Source organism: Myotis davidii, unplaced genomic scaffold (assembly GCF_000327345.1).
Source record: "Myotis davidii unplaced genomic scaffold, ASM32734v1 scaffold42, whole genome shotgun sequence".
NCBI classification, from domain to species: domain Eukaryota; kingdom Metazoa; phylum Chordata; class Mammalia; order Chiroptera; family Vespertilionidae; genus Myotis; species Myotis davidii.
In genome coordinates this window covers 1,816,231-1,831,893 of record NW_006294243.1, presented here as the reverse complement: position 1 = coordinate 1,831,893, position 15,663 = coordinate 1,816,231, and positions in this window count along the sequence as shown.

The following is a 15,663-nucleotide window of genomic DNA, read 5'->3' as shown; positions in this document are numbered from 1 at the left end:
TGAACAGATTGGGGGAAAAGGCCATTTTCAGGGATACTCTAGCCCCTCAATTATGGATAACTTTGGGAATGGCTAGAAAGCATCTTTGGCAACAAACCAGCATTCAAGAAATGAGAGATAGAAACATCATTGATGAGAGAGAATCACTGATCAGCTGCCTTCTGCATGCCCCACAATGGGGATTGAGCCGCAACCGAGGCTTGTGCCCTGACCAGAAATCGAATAGTGCCCTCCTGGTTCATAGGTCAACACTCAACCACTGAGCCACGCTGGCTGGCACAGATAACAGGTTCTTGACCTGATATATTAGGAATAGAAAGCATCCGTTTTTGAATTACCAGATTTAATATAATTACAGATTTGCATTTAAGACTTGTAAGAATAGAAGCAGGAAGCCCAGTCTGAAGGCCACTGCAATATCCACTTGGAAGAATGTGGTAGCATGATTCAGAAGGGTTGCTGTGGAGATGAAGTCAAAGAAATAGGTTTAGGATGAATTTGTACATGAAATTAACATGATTCTCTGATGGATCAATATGTGATGTTAGAGAGATACAGGGACCCAAATGACCCTCCCACACACGCTTTTTTGTATCTGAACAAGCAGGTGAATGGAGGAATCTCACATGGAATTGCACACCATCTGAGGAGGAGCAGATTTGTGAGAGAACATTCAAATATTTGGCTTTAAATATATAAAGTTTGAGATGCCAGTTACACATTTAAGAGAAGATGTGAGCAGGTAGAAAGATGAATGTGGTATCTGGTGATAGGTGGAAACTAGGTAAATAGTGATAGGTGGAGACTAGAGACAGATGTTTGAGTGCCATCAGAAGAAAGATATTTGTAGCCAAAACCGGTTTGGCTCAGTGGATAGAGCGTCGGCCTGTGGACTCAAGGGTCCCAGGTTCGATTCTGGTCAAGGGCATGTACCTGGGTTGTGGGCACATCCCCAGTGGGAGATGTGCAGGAGGCAGCTGATCGATGTTTCTCTCTCATCGATGTTTCTAACTCTCTATCCTTCTCCCTTCCTCTCTGTAAAAAATCAATAAAATATATTTAAAAAAAAATAGAAGAAAGATATTTGTAGTCATGAGGCTGAGTGATAACAAGAGAAAGTTTGTGGTAAATACTTTACCTTGTGAGTCAAAACCCTGCCATGAAAATCTGTCACAAACATGAACATTGCTACATTTCCTCAGTACCAGTACCAGGCTGATAAATCTACTACAATTCTATCTTATAATCTTTAATGATGCATTTTTTTCTTAACTAAATACAATTGATAAAAAAATCAAATACTGGTAGTCAAAAACTTTAAAAATTAGCCAGCAGTTTTTCAGGTAAAGCCTCATAAGCAGAAGTCAACTCTTTATTGATGTACAGACTTGGGAGCCTCGCCATATCCATATAGGTCTGAGACATGCCTATGTTGCATTACCTTCAGACCTCCAGGCAACTGATGTCTCTCCTAAACAATGAAATGAGACCCGGGTTTATGGCCCTGTCATTGACTTCATGAAAAGTGAGCTGATTGCCCTGGCAGAGTGGCTTGGTTGGTTGGAGTGCCATCCCATACACCGAGAGGTTGTGGGTGTGATTCTGGGCAGGGCACATATCTAGGTTGTGGGTTTGATCCTGGTCAGGGTGCAGACAAGAGGCAATCAGTTGGTTTCTCTCTCATATCTATGTCTCTCTCTCTCTCCCTTCCTCTTTCTCTCTCTAGGAATTAATAAAAACATATCCTTGGGTGAGGATTAAAACAAAAGTGAGCTGCTTGATGTTATTTACTTGTTTGCCACTCTACCTGAGAAGGTTGGAGGCATGGGAATTAGGAAATAATGTGTCTCCCACCAAATCTTGATGGTATAGAAATAATGTATTTCATATGAGTGGGATGGGGGAAAAAGTAATTTCCCCCTTTTCCTTTTAAGTTTATGGATAAAACTCCTATAATAAAAGGCAGATTAATAAGAGAAAAACATAATTTTGTTAATATGTATACCTCATGTATACATGGGAGACACCCAAGGAAAATAAGCAGTTCTCCACGGTAGCTTAGAATTCGGGATTAAATATCATGTTAATAGGAAAGCAGAGGGGGGATATAAGACTCTTACAGGAGAGTAAAGAATTTTCAGGAAAAAATGAATGGGCTCCTAGAAGCATATATGGGAAATATGATAGTTTGTGACAAAGTTTTTCTGGGTGTGGTGTTGACTTTTAATCTCCTGTCCTGGTATAGGAGTCAGTCTCCCTTGTTGATAAAACTCCTACAGAGAGGATTTATGACAATTGAGTTCCTTTTGGAAGCTCTGTCTTTAGGTCAATAAGGATAGTTTAGAGAAAGCCTCTGTATATATTTACTGTTTTTTGAGTGATTACAGCTTAAAAAAAATCAATATATCAAAGCTGTGTATTTTTGGGTGGCATGTCCTGATACCCTTCAAGGTTACCAGAGTTATCCCTTATAAACAGTGTCTGAATAGCTTTCCCTGTGTGCCCCATACTGAAAAGACTTCTGGGAGTATCAAGGTTGGTGCTAACACCTACCAGTGTGCTGTATGGTAAATGTTTGGTCTTCAATGTCTGAGCTCCCAGAGGAAAGTGCTCTGAGCATCTGAGCATGAAACACAAGGATGCTTTGCTTCAAGACTGGGCTTGCTCCTATTGTGGAATGCATTTTATGGTCCTGCGCTTCTGTTGTTCTAGGAATTGAGACTCCTAGTAAGTTTCCCTGGTTCTCTATTACTATAGAACAAAATGCCACAAAATTTAGCTGCTTAAAATTTAATCCTTTTATTAAATCCTACAAATGCATGGTCAAGAATTTGGGAAGGCTTGGGTGGGTGATTCTTTGGCTCCACATGGCATGAGTAGGTGTCACAGGACTAGCCTGGATAGTCACAGGTCACAGATTGAGAGTTACTAAACAAAAAGCGGATAGTAATGAAAATTCTGGACTTGGAGCTGCTAGTATAATGAGACTTCTGGGGACCTTGAAAGGGGATGTTTACATTTGTAAAGGACACAAATTGTTGGAAGCCAGAGATTAGATTGCAATAGGAAGGCATTTGATATTACTTCCAATGATCTCCCCTTCCTAATATTCCTGTTTTTGTGTAATCTCCTTTCGTATAATCTCCTTTTGAACTAATGATTAGTTTCTAACAAATAGAATATGGGGAAAACTATGCAATACCATGTCGATGAAGAGGTCTTAAAGACTATGACTCTCTGATAGACTGTCTTTGTTGCCTTCTCAACATCTTGTATAATAAAAGGCTAATATGCAAATCTACCGAATGGTGGAATGACCAGTCACTATGACACGCACTGGCCACCAGGGGCAGACGTTCAATGCAGGAGCTGCCCCCTGGCAGTCAGTGTGATCCCACAGGGGGAGCGCTGCTCAGCCAGAAGCGGAGCTCAAAGCAGTCGGACATTCTCTCCCCATCTTCTCCCCAGTGCATGAATTTTGTGCACTGGGCTCTTCCAGTGTTTTTATAAAGCAAGCTGTTTTCTGGAGAAGCTCGTGTGGCAAGGAACTAAGGGCAGCCTATAGCCAAGTAATGAGACTATCGGGTCACTGACCTTTCAGGAATGAAGTTCTGCCATCAATCACACGATCCTGGAAACAAATCTTCACCAGCTGAGATCCAAGATGACTAAAGCTCAACTGACATCTTGCTATGCCTATGAGAGATCCTGAAAAGAGGTCTAGGGAAAGTTTCACCAAATTGTTGACCTGCAGCACCTATGAGAGAATTAATGCATGTTCTACCCTTCTAATATTTGAGGTAATTTGTTATGTAACAATAGATAACTAATACAGAAACTTTACTGTCTTCAATATTTGGCTGTCTCCAGTTGATAGCTTAGTTTTTATAGTTGTTTGGCTTCCTCCACATGATAGGGGACATCACCTCAACCTACTTTTGAGCTTTACATACCATAGTTTTTGCCACCAGAGGACTAACACATTCTGTCTTTGACTAATGAGAATAAGCATTTGGATATGTAAACCAAGTCATATAACTGACCTTCTAAAATCCCTCATTCCAAGTAGCTTCCCAATTATACTTTGAATGAAATATAAATGTTCCATAGACAGAGACCTTACATGAGCTGGCTGTTGCTTTTCTCACTCCTCACTTCATCTTTTTTTTTTTTTCCCTACCCCCACTTAATCCTGTGAACTCTTCCCTAACCATTTTCAGTCCATCGTTGTCCTTGTTTTCCCCCCTCAAACATGCACACTCACTCAACCCTCTCTCACCACATTAGACCATCTGAACATTTACATAACTGTTGTTTTTCTCATCTTTGTTCAACTGGATTTTTCCATCCTGGTCTCAACAAAAATGTGGCCTCCTTAAAAAGCTGTCCCCACATTCAAGCTAAATAGTACACAATTCCAGGACAATCTGAATACATTTTACATAATTGAATTTTCTACATAATATTTAACTGCTGTATGTAATCATATTATTTGTACACATATTTGTTAGTTGTTTTTCCCCTATTAGACTGTAAATTCCACAAAACCGGAGGCCTATTTGTCTGAATTTCATTGCTGTGAGTTCAAGATTTGTTGAACAATGAATAAATGAATGAATACTGCAAGTAATGTTGTGCTTACAATGATATTTACTCTGAGTTCAGAGTTATGATTTTTTGCATGAGAAGTGAAAGTTTGAGAAGCCAATATAGGATTAGAAGTGGTCTGTCATTGAGATTTGTTAAAAAGGATATGATAGAGAGGAATATTGTCTGAAATATATCTTCTATAATTTTCCTAGGGATTCTCTTTGTGTTGGATACAATTCCTTTTTTTAATAATACTCAAGAAATGCTGATTTGCACATCATTTTGTAATCCATTGCCAAAGAAAAAGATCATGAGTTCACTTTTGGACATGGGAGCTTTAATGGGCATTGGAGACATCCATATATATGTATATATATTTGACAAATAATAGTGGTATGAAGTTTCTCATACACAGAGAAGTGGTTTAGGATAATATTTGGTTGTGTGTTCAGTGTAGAGAATGAAACTTAAGCCATGGAATGGATGAGATCTCCTGCGAGAGAGCACAGGGGAAGCAAAAATAGATAAGGGCCAAGCTGTGATGCACACCATTATTTAAAGGTCTGGAGGAGGGAGAAGGAGACTGAAAAGAAGACAGAGCTATCCAAAGAAAATTATAAATGGAAGCTGAGGGAAATAATATTTCAAGAAGAAAGTAGCAGCAGCATAAATTCACAGCTGAGATGGCAAATAAGATAAGGAGAAAGTGCTCATTTACTTTAAAGTCATAAAGGTTACTGAAAGAAATTTCTGTAAAATAGGGGTAAAACCAGACTGAACGAGCTGAAGAAATGGAAAAATTAGAGCTAAAATTTTGTATCTGAAGAAAAATTGAGAAAAGTGGAGATCAATGTGTTGGTGGTGATAATGTTATTGACATGATTTACATGGACCATCCTCATCTCTCCTTTAGGAGAAAGTCTGGCCATTTTATTTAATCTAGCCTCTGAAACATATTTTCACCTCCATTCTTTATTTGGTTGCGTTTATTAGTCTTTGTTTCCCAGCATCTGTTTCTTCTTCTTTACTCTTTAATAATAGACTGAGAATAGAAATCATCCAGGAAGTGACACAAAATTAAAATAAACCTAAAAGTGAGACTCTACATTCAGCTTCGATATAAAAACAGTGTTCCTTTGAAGAAATTACCTGTAAAATAGGCGAGTTTTACAAACTCCCTTAGCATTCTTCATTCTCCCTAATTTCTTGTGAATATTTGAAACCACAGTTCACTTATAGACAAGCTGAGTAATTTACATTTTTAGTTTTGAAATACAGGCATAGATAAATAATTATCTAACATTCTAGAAAGCTTTTTAATTCAATTATTAGAAATCGACTCACTTATTTGTTTTCAACAGAAAAATAATAAACAGATGTTATATTTCTCACATAAATTTTAATTTTCTGCAAATAAGTTTGACATTTTGTCTAGGTAAACATCACAGGCATATCAAGATGAATTAATTCAAATAAAACCAGATGAGAGTGTATTCTCTTTTTAACTAAATAATATACAATTAATATTTTATTTTAATATGTCTAAACCTATCACTTTCTACATAGAGAACACTATTAAAAACAAACAACCCTGACATTTTGTTTAAACATAAAAGTTAAGTAACCACAGAGTTGTCCTAACATTCAACAAAGAAGTTTATCCCTAATTATGTTTCATAACAACAATTATTTTCTCCTGTGAGGAATAGAGACAAAGAAAGACTTGTGAAAATACAGTTCAACATTCTTAAAATAAATTGTCAGTATGAGATAAAAAAGACAATGCAGCCATCTATTTTTCTTGACACCCGTTGTGCTTTCCAAATAAGGATTTTTGGCATTTGTGTTGTAGGAAAAAAATAAAAATAAGGTTCAGATAAGGTCCAGTTCTCTGATATTATCTGTAATTTCTAAATGACCAAAATAAGGAAGAAAAATGTCCACATTAATATGTGGCACCTCATAGTTTCTTCTCTAGACTCAATGATGCTTTAAAGATGATACATTTTAGAATCAAGTCTTTTTATTACATTTATGACTATTTGGATGATGTTTGGATGTGTTAAAAAAAAAAAACAAAAATCAAGAAATCTTTCTTCCAGAGTAAAGGTAGATTATGTTATCTTTTTGATAACTTTAAAAAATCAGTTTATATGATAGTGCCATAGCAGGAGTATTATAGCTCAGTAATTTATTATAAAAAAGGTAAAATGTACCTTCAGTAAATACCTAGTTAATCTACCCAAGTTCACCAGTGTAAAGGAAAAGCCTAATACTTTTCTTAACTTTCTTGGGACCACACAGTTTTCTCGGAGCACATCCAGAAGTTGTTCCAAATCTGAATCTTCACTTGGTCATATTGTGTATTACATATCAACATTAATTGTCCAGCAGAAGTTGATGTTATTCTTCAAAATACAAATGTCAGCCATGGGTGGTGCGGCTCAGTTGGTTGGGCATTGTCCCATGAACCAAGAGGTTTCCAGTTCGAATCCCAGTCAGAGCACATGCCAGATTTTGGGCTCAATCCCCTGTAGGGGATGAGCAGGAGGCAGTCAATTGATGTTTCTCTCTCTATCCCTCTCCCTCTCCCTCTCTCTCTAAAAATGCTTTTATCAAAATGTTAAAATATAAAATTTAGAAGTTTAATTTAATTTAAAAATTCTTTTCACAAATTATTTTTGATTTTTGGAGAAAGAGGAAGGGAGATTGATAGATAGAAACATTGATGAGGGAGGAACATCACTGATCAGCTGCCTCCTGCAAGCCCCCTACTGGGGGTCATGCCTGAAGTCCTGGCATGTGCCCCAACCAGGAATTAAACCAGTGACCACTTGGTTTCTATGTCAATACTCAACCTGATGAACCAAACAGGCTGGGCTCTTGTTTTTTATTATTGGCTCTATTACAGCTGTCTCCCATTTCCCCATCTTTGCCTCCCTCCACCCTGCCTCTCCTCCTCTTCCCTAAATTATTATCTGTGTCCATGGGCTATGTATCCTATATAATAAAAGCCTAATATGCTAAGTGTCTGACCACTCATTAAACTGTTCCAACAGTCGCTATGACATGCACTGATAACCAGGGAATAGACGGTCCAACTTGTACATTAGTTTGCTGCTGGGGTCTGGCCGATCCTGGGCGAGACAGGCCAGACAGGACCTGGAGCCCTCCCGCAGTCCCTCCCCTGCCCCGATCATGCACCAGTGTGAGGGACCCCACCAGTACACAAATCCATGCACTGGGCCTCTAGTATATACATATATATTATTTGGTTAATTTCTTCTCATCCTCTCTACTAGAGGGAGGCCCTCTGAGATCTTTCAGTCTATTCAATTTATCCACGCCTCTGGTCCTATTCTGTTCATCAGTTTATGTTGTTCTTTAGATTCCGCATATGAGTGAGATCAACATGATATTTGTCTTTCTCTGACTGTTCATTTCCCTTAGCATAATAATTTCCAAGTCCAAGCATGGTGTCTCAAAGGGTAAGTTCCTTCTTTTTTACAGCTTCTTAGTATTCCATTGTGTAAATGTACCACAGCTTTTTTATCTCCTCATCTACTGACAGTCATCTGGATTATTTCCAGATCTTAGCTATTGTAATAATGTTGCTATGAACATAGGACTCCATATATTCTGCCTGATTTGTGTGTCTAGATTCTTAGAATATATGCCCAAAAGTGGGATTGCTTGGTCAAAGCAGTTCCATTTTAATTTTTTGAGGAAACTCCATACTGTTTTCCACAGTGGCTGTCCCAGTCTACATTCCTACCAATAGTGCATGGGAGTGTCCCATTTTCCCCATATCCTCGCCAGCACTTGTTGTTTATTGATTTATTGAGGGTAGTTATTCTGACAGGTGTGAGGTGATAGCTCATTGTATTTTTTATATGCATCTCTCTTATGATTATTAACCCTGAGAATTTTTTTCATATGTCTATTGGCATCTGTATGTCTTGTTTGGAGCAGTGCCTATTTAGGCCATTTGTCCATTTCTTTTTTTATAGGAATGTCTGCCTTCCTGGTGTTGAGTATAAGTTCTTTATATATTTTGCAGATTAATCCCTTATTGATGAATTATTGGCAAATATGTTCTCCTATATGGGGGATTCCCTTTTTGTTTTGTTGATGGCTTCTTTTGCTGTGCAGAAGTTTTTTAGTCTATTTTTTCCTCCTCCTTGTGATTGCCTTTCCATTGGAGACATATTTTCCAAAATTTTGCTCCAAGAGATACCTGAGATTTTACTGACTATGTTTTCTTCTAGAATTTTTATGATTTTACAACTTACACTTAAGTCTTTTTATCCATTTTGAGTTTCTTCTTCTGTAAGGTGTAAGTTGGAGGTCTAGCATTTTTATTTTGCATGTTGTTGTCCAATTTTTTCCACACCATTTATTGAAGAGACGGCAAATTGCCTCCACCGCCCCCCTCCCCAAGCCATGTCCCCATCATCCTTCCCCACCACCATAGGCCCTCAGCCCCTCCCCTTACCTCCCCACTCTGATCACTATTAATTGAGTGTAATGGCTTGAGTCGATTTCTGAGGTCTTTGTTCTCTTCCATTGCTCAATGTACCTGTTCATGTGCCAGTACCAGGCTGTTTTGATGACAGTGGCTTTGTAGTATAGTTTAATATTTGTTATTGTGTTCCCTCCAACTTTGGTTTTCTTTCTCAAGATTGCTGAGGCTATTTGGGACCACTTTTGGTTCCATATGAGTTTTTGGAATATTTATTCTAGATCTGTGAAATATGCCATGGGCCTTTCAATAGGGATTGAACTGATTCTATAGATTGCTTTGGGTAGTATGGACATTTTAATGATGTTAATTCTTCCAACCTATGAACATGGTAAATGCTTCCACTTGTTTGTATCTTCCTTTATTTTTTTTCCAGTGGCCTATAGTTTTCTGAATACAGGTCTTTTACCTCCTTCATTAAGTTTATTCCTAGGTACCTTATTATTTTTTGTTGTTGCAATGATAAATGTGATTGTTTTCTCATCTCTTTCTGAGAGCTCATTATCATAACAATAATAGGCCAAGAGGCGTCACGACCAAAATGACCAAATGACTGGACACCAGGAGGTGCATGGAGCACCTCTCAGCCATAGCGACCTAACAACCGGTCGCTATAACACCCACTGTGGCCAGCGAACTAGCCCAATCATGGGTTGGGGCCAGTGGCCAACCTCACGGCCATGCCCCCTGCCAGCTTGCCCCTGACGGCAGGGCCTGCTGGCCAATTGCCTATGGCCCCTTCCCCCAGCTGGCTCAGCCCTGATTGAGGCCCTGACTGGGTCCTGATCCAGGTGGGCTGGACAGCCAACCTCCTGCCATCTCCTTCTCCTGACAGGCCCAGCCCTGATCTGTCCTGATTGTGGCCAGGCCAGCCAGACCCCACCTGTGCACGGATTTGTGCACTGGGCCTCTAGTTGTTGTATAAAAAAGCCACTGATTTCTGAATATTAAATTTGTATCCTGCTACTCTGCCAAGTTAATTTATTAAGTCTAGGATTTTTGGTGGATTCTTTAGGGTTTTCTATATATATTATCATCTTATCTGTGAACATTGACAGCTTTACTTCCTCCATTCCAATTTGGGTGCCTTTTATTTCTTCTTGTCTGATCACTGTGGCTAGCACTTCCAATACTATGTTGAACAAGAGTGGTGAAAGCAGACATCTCTGCCTGCCGGCAAATTGCCTCCACCGCCCCCCTCCCCAAGCCATGTCCCCATCATCCTTCCCCACCACCATAGGCCCTCAGCCCCTCCCCTTACCTCCCCACTCTGATCACACCTCCACCTCAATAGGAGGTGGGGCTGGCCAGGCAACCTCCTGCAGCCCCTCTCCCTGGCCAGCCACACCCCTAATTGCCTCAACACCCTAATTTGCCTGCATTCCCTCCCCCTGATTGTTACCTCACCTCAATAGGGGGCGGGGCTGGCCATCCAACCTCCTGCAGCCCCTCCCCGCACCTGGCCACACTCCCGATAGGCCCCCACCATCCTGATCAGCTGCAGCCCCTTCCCCTGGATGACCCCAGCAGCCCCTCCCCCCACCTGGCCCCACCCCAGATCGACCTCCCTATCCCAATCAGGGCCAGGGCTGGCCTGCCAAACACCCACAACCCCTCCCCATGGCTGGCCCCACCCCCAACCCCAATCGGGGGCAGGGCCTGCTGGCCAATTGCCTATGGCCCCTTCCCCCAGCTGGCTCAGCCCTGATTGAGGCCCTGACTGGGTCCTGATCCAGGTGGGCTGGACAGCCAACCTCCTGCCATCTCCTTCTCCCGACAGGCCCAGCCCTGATCTGTCCTGATTGTGGCCAGGCCAGCCAGACCCCACCTGTGCATGGATTCGTGCACTGGGCCTCTAGTTGTTGTATAAAAAAGCCACTGATTTCTGAATATTAAATTTGTATCCTGCTACTCTGCCAAGTTAATTTATTAAGTCTAGGATTTTTGGTGGATTCTTTAGGGTTTTCTATATATATTATCATCTTATCTGTGAACATTGACAGCTTTACTTCCTCCATTCCAATTTGGGTGCCTTTTATTTCTTCTTGTCTGATCACTGTGGCTAGCACTTCCAATACTATGTTGAACAAGAGTAGTGAAAGCAGACATCTCTGTCTTGTTCCTGTTCCGAAGGGAAATGGTTTTAGTTTTTACTTATTGTGTATGATGTTGGCTGTAGGTTTTTCATATATGGCCTTTATTATGTTGAGGTCTGATTACTCTATTCCCACTCTGCTGAGAGTTTTTATCAAATGTGGGTGTTGGATTTTGTTTAGTGCTTTTTCTGCATATATTGATATGATCATGTTTTTTTTTTTTATTCTTCACTTCCTTTATGTGATGTATTACATTTATTGATTTGTGGATATTCTACTATCCTTTCATCCCTGAAATAAATATTGGTCCTGGTTTATGAACTTTTAAATGTATTGCTGGATCCAATTTGCTAGTTTTGTTGAGGATTTCAGCATCTGTGTTCTTCAGGAATATTGGCATATAATTTTCTTTTTGTGTAGTATCTTTTTCTGGTTTGGGAATTAAGATAATGCTGGCCTTATAACAATAATCTTACCTAATAATAGACAAACATGGTAATTGACCGTACCTTCGCTATGCCTCCCATTGGCTAATCAGCACGATATGCAAATTAACCGCCAATAAAGATGGTGGTTAATTCGTATACTAGGTTCCAAGAGGTGGAGTGAAGTCTGACAACCCGAGGCTGGAGCAGCAAGGCCACACAGCCCCAGGATCGGCAGAGCAGAGAGGCCACAGGGCCCTGGGATCAGCAGAGCAGTGAGGCCTCACAGCCCCAGGATTGGTGGAGCATAGAGGCATTACGGCCCCGGGGCCTGCCAAGCAGCAAAGCCTGATGGCCCTGGGGTGGCTCCAGCTGGAGCCCAGCCAGAGCAAAGGTCTGGGTCCTGGTTGCGGGAGGAAAACCAGTGCCAGCAGCCAAGGGAAGGGAAGGCCTATTGCACAAATCTCTTCGTGCAACAGGCCTCTAATCTGTTTATATTCTGTTTTGGTTTATTTGGTTATTCCAAATGAATAAAATATAGTTTTTGCTTACTTTTTAAGAGTATAGTTTCTCATAGGTTTAAAAAACAGTTGTCAAAACCTTACAATAGCCCTGACCAGTGTGGCTTAGTTGGTTGGGCATATTCTTGTGCACCAAAAGGTCACCAGTTCAATTCCTGGTTAGGGCACATGCCTGGGTTGCGGGTTGGATCCCAGTGGGAAGTATAGTATACAGGAGGCAGCTGATTGATGTTTTGCTCTCATATCAATGTTTCTCCCTCTCATCAATGTTTTTCTCTCTGTGTTCCTCCCCCTTCCTCTCTCTCTGAAAGCAATAAAAAGAAATTTTAAAAAATATTATATTATAATTCTTAATTGTTTAACTCACTGTTTTTTTTTCCTTGCTGTTTTTTTCTCTTATTATGCTTATTTTGTAATGTGTAGTATATGGTTCTGTGGCTTGCTGCTTTAAATTCACTACCCATATACAAGAAGTTGAAGAGACTGAGCATCTGTAATTAGTAGGTAGCTTCGATCTCTTAGAATATGAATCAGGCTGCATATGCTTTTGAGGTATACCTGACCTATAACTTAAACATGTAGGAATTAACTGGAAATGATAACTCAGGCACTGTGGGTGAGATTTCAGCATAATCTGAATTACTTATGCCTCATTCACTTCCATGGAGATAGGTTTCCTGATAACTTCCTGTGTATTATTGAGAGTTGCACTACACTTCTTAAGGAGACATTTCCTTTATAAGCCATATAGTAATTTTAGGGAGAAAAAGAAAAGATAAGCTATGCTACTGAAGTTTGTCTTGTAGGTGTAAAAAAAAAAGCAATTACACACACACACAAATATATCAAAAAACAAAACAATGACACAAACATATATATTCATTGTGATATATGTTCAAAAAAGAATTAAAGCAGCAAAGTAAGATCTATTTCAAGGTTTTACAGAATTTTTAACATTTTTAAATGAAATGTCAATAAAATTGTTGATATGATGGAGTATATATTTCTACCTCATTGGTAAAATTTAAAAATTCATATACATAGCGTGAAATTATTTTGGATTCAACAATAACTCTATTTGAATTTAGTTGACATTCCTGGTTCTGACTATATTAATGTTAATTTGATATAGTGTTTTAAATATAGCATTTAGTCTTCCTTAATTCTTAACAGGGAAAGTCTCTTTATTCCCTTCAGAGAACTCTTGTGCCACTTAACCTGTAAAAGAAAGAACATCTTGTAAATCAATGTGTGTCTTTTATCTGTTGAGGAAGCATTTCTGTAGGCTCCATAGGCCTTTAGTGGTAGACGATTATATAACCATCATGTAACAGAATTTATAGTTGAGGGCTGTATAGCTTGAATCTCTTGAGGTCTTTTTTCTGAAGCCAAACACTGTGACTTAATTTTCTCAGCCCTTTGAAGTGAATATTTAAATGGCTCAATGTGTCCTTGATGGACAATAACATAGTGTTTTAAATCATCCCAATCAAACCTCTTAGGGTTAATGGGAAGGCTAAATATGAACACTGACCCATCCAAGCTTTGACCCTTCAAACTTACCTTTCCCCATTCTATGCAACAATACAAACTTGGCTACTGTCTAATTTGATGGCCAGTTAGGTAATTTCCAGCTAGTAAGGTAGCACTTATTCAAAAATTAAATGGTTGGAATGAGTCATTAAAATACATAAAACACATTCTAGAAGCCCCGTGCATGAATTTGTGCACCGGTGGGGTCCTTTCACCTGCCCTGTGGGGATTGGGCTGGAACAAGCTCTCCAATATTTTCTGAGGGGTCCCACATTGTGAGAGGGCACAGGCCAGGCTAAGGGACCTCACAAGTGATGATCGGGGCTGAGGAGGGACCATGGGAAGGCTCCAGGGCATGTCAGGCTCATCTCGCTCAGTTATAATTGGCCAGACACCAGTAGCAAGCTAACCTACCATTTGAAGCATCTGATCTCTGGTGGTCAGTGCGCCTCATAGTGACGGGTCAAAAGGTTGAACGAACGGTCAGGCACTTAGCATATTAGGCTTCTTTTACATAGGATATACACTTCTTTGTTCTTATGAATGATTTGAAGATTGAGAGTTAGCACACAGAAGACACTGCAAACTCTTTAACTTCTAATTGAGGGAACTTCTGTAGGGGACTGAGTGCATTCTGGAACATACTTCCACTTCTAAAAAGCTTCATAGCTTTTTAAGCTTCAAACACATAGCAATAAAATATTTTAAAAATATATTATTGCTAATGAAAAGTTATAGCTTAAAACATAAAAAGAGTAAAGAAAGAGAAATATGCCGGTGCTGAAAGTGACATTTTAGCTGTGGCAGTAGAGGGGAAGTTGAAGCCAGATGACTTACTGAGGTATTGGGGCTGGTCAGACTTGAGAGCCTAGGATGATCATGTACTCAGGGATCCAGAGTAGTAATTTCGTATGGGAGAACTATATATGGTCTTTCCTTATTAAAGCGAGTAGCTTGGAAAGCAATTCATACTCTCTGAAACTTCCAACAGCTGATTCAATTGTACCTATGAGAAAAATTTGATCTGAGGTATGCCATTGAAGGGAATGAGTAGTTTTACAATACCTGTGCAACTTGTATTAGGATATTTTTGGTCAGATAGGAAGGCTTCATAACTCATGAATGCCTTTGGAGTTTTGGATTTTTAAATTTTATTTTGTTTTATTACTGTTTTTATTTTTGGTTTTGTGCTAAATCAAAAGAACACTGCTTAACACTGTGAAGGGACTATCCTAGAAGAGAGTACCACTCAGGGTGCAGTAAGAACACTGAGCCCCAATGAGTAGAGAAATATCTGCATCTGCTCATATATATTATCTTCTTAGAGAAGATTTTTCTAAAAAAAAATTAAAAATTTCTGGGTGCATTATATTAACAATGATGAGTCACCTTATATTCTACTCTTCACCATGTGTTAATTTTATGTTCCTGGAGTATATCCACCTGATATATTTTACATTTGTTTATTTCTATTCCCTCATCCTATATAATAAAGAGCTAATATGCTAATTAGACCGAACAGCAGAATGACCATCCAGATATCCTTCTGGAGGACCATCCAGATGACCTTCTGGATGAAACCGGAGCTACGAGAGCTGACCAAGGCTGCAAGGGGCTTTGAAGGCCAACTGATGATGCATGGGCCAAGCCCCTTGCATGAATTTTATGCATTTGGGCCTCTAGTTAGAATATAAGCATCACACAGTGTTATTGCTGGTTTTAGACATCGCTACATATTCAGAATCTATGCCTGGCATCCAGCATTCATTCAATAAAGTTTTGTTGAAATTATTGAATGAAAGTTTGAGCCAAGAACAGTGTGAGAGTGGTGGCGCCCCAACCCCCTGATCGGCCCTGCTCTGTGGGTGATAGAGGGTGGTGCCCCAACCCCATGATCTGCCCTACTCTGTGTGTGACAGGAGGTGGTGCCCGAACTCCCCTATCAGCCCTACTCTGTGAGTGACAGGGGGGAGGTA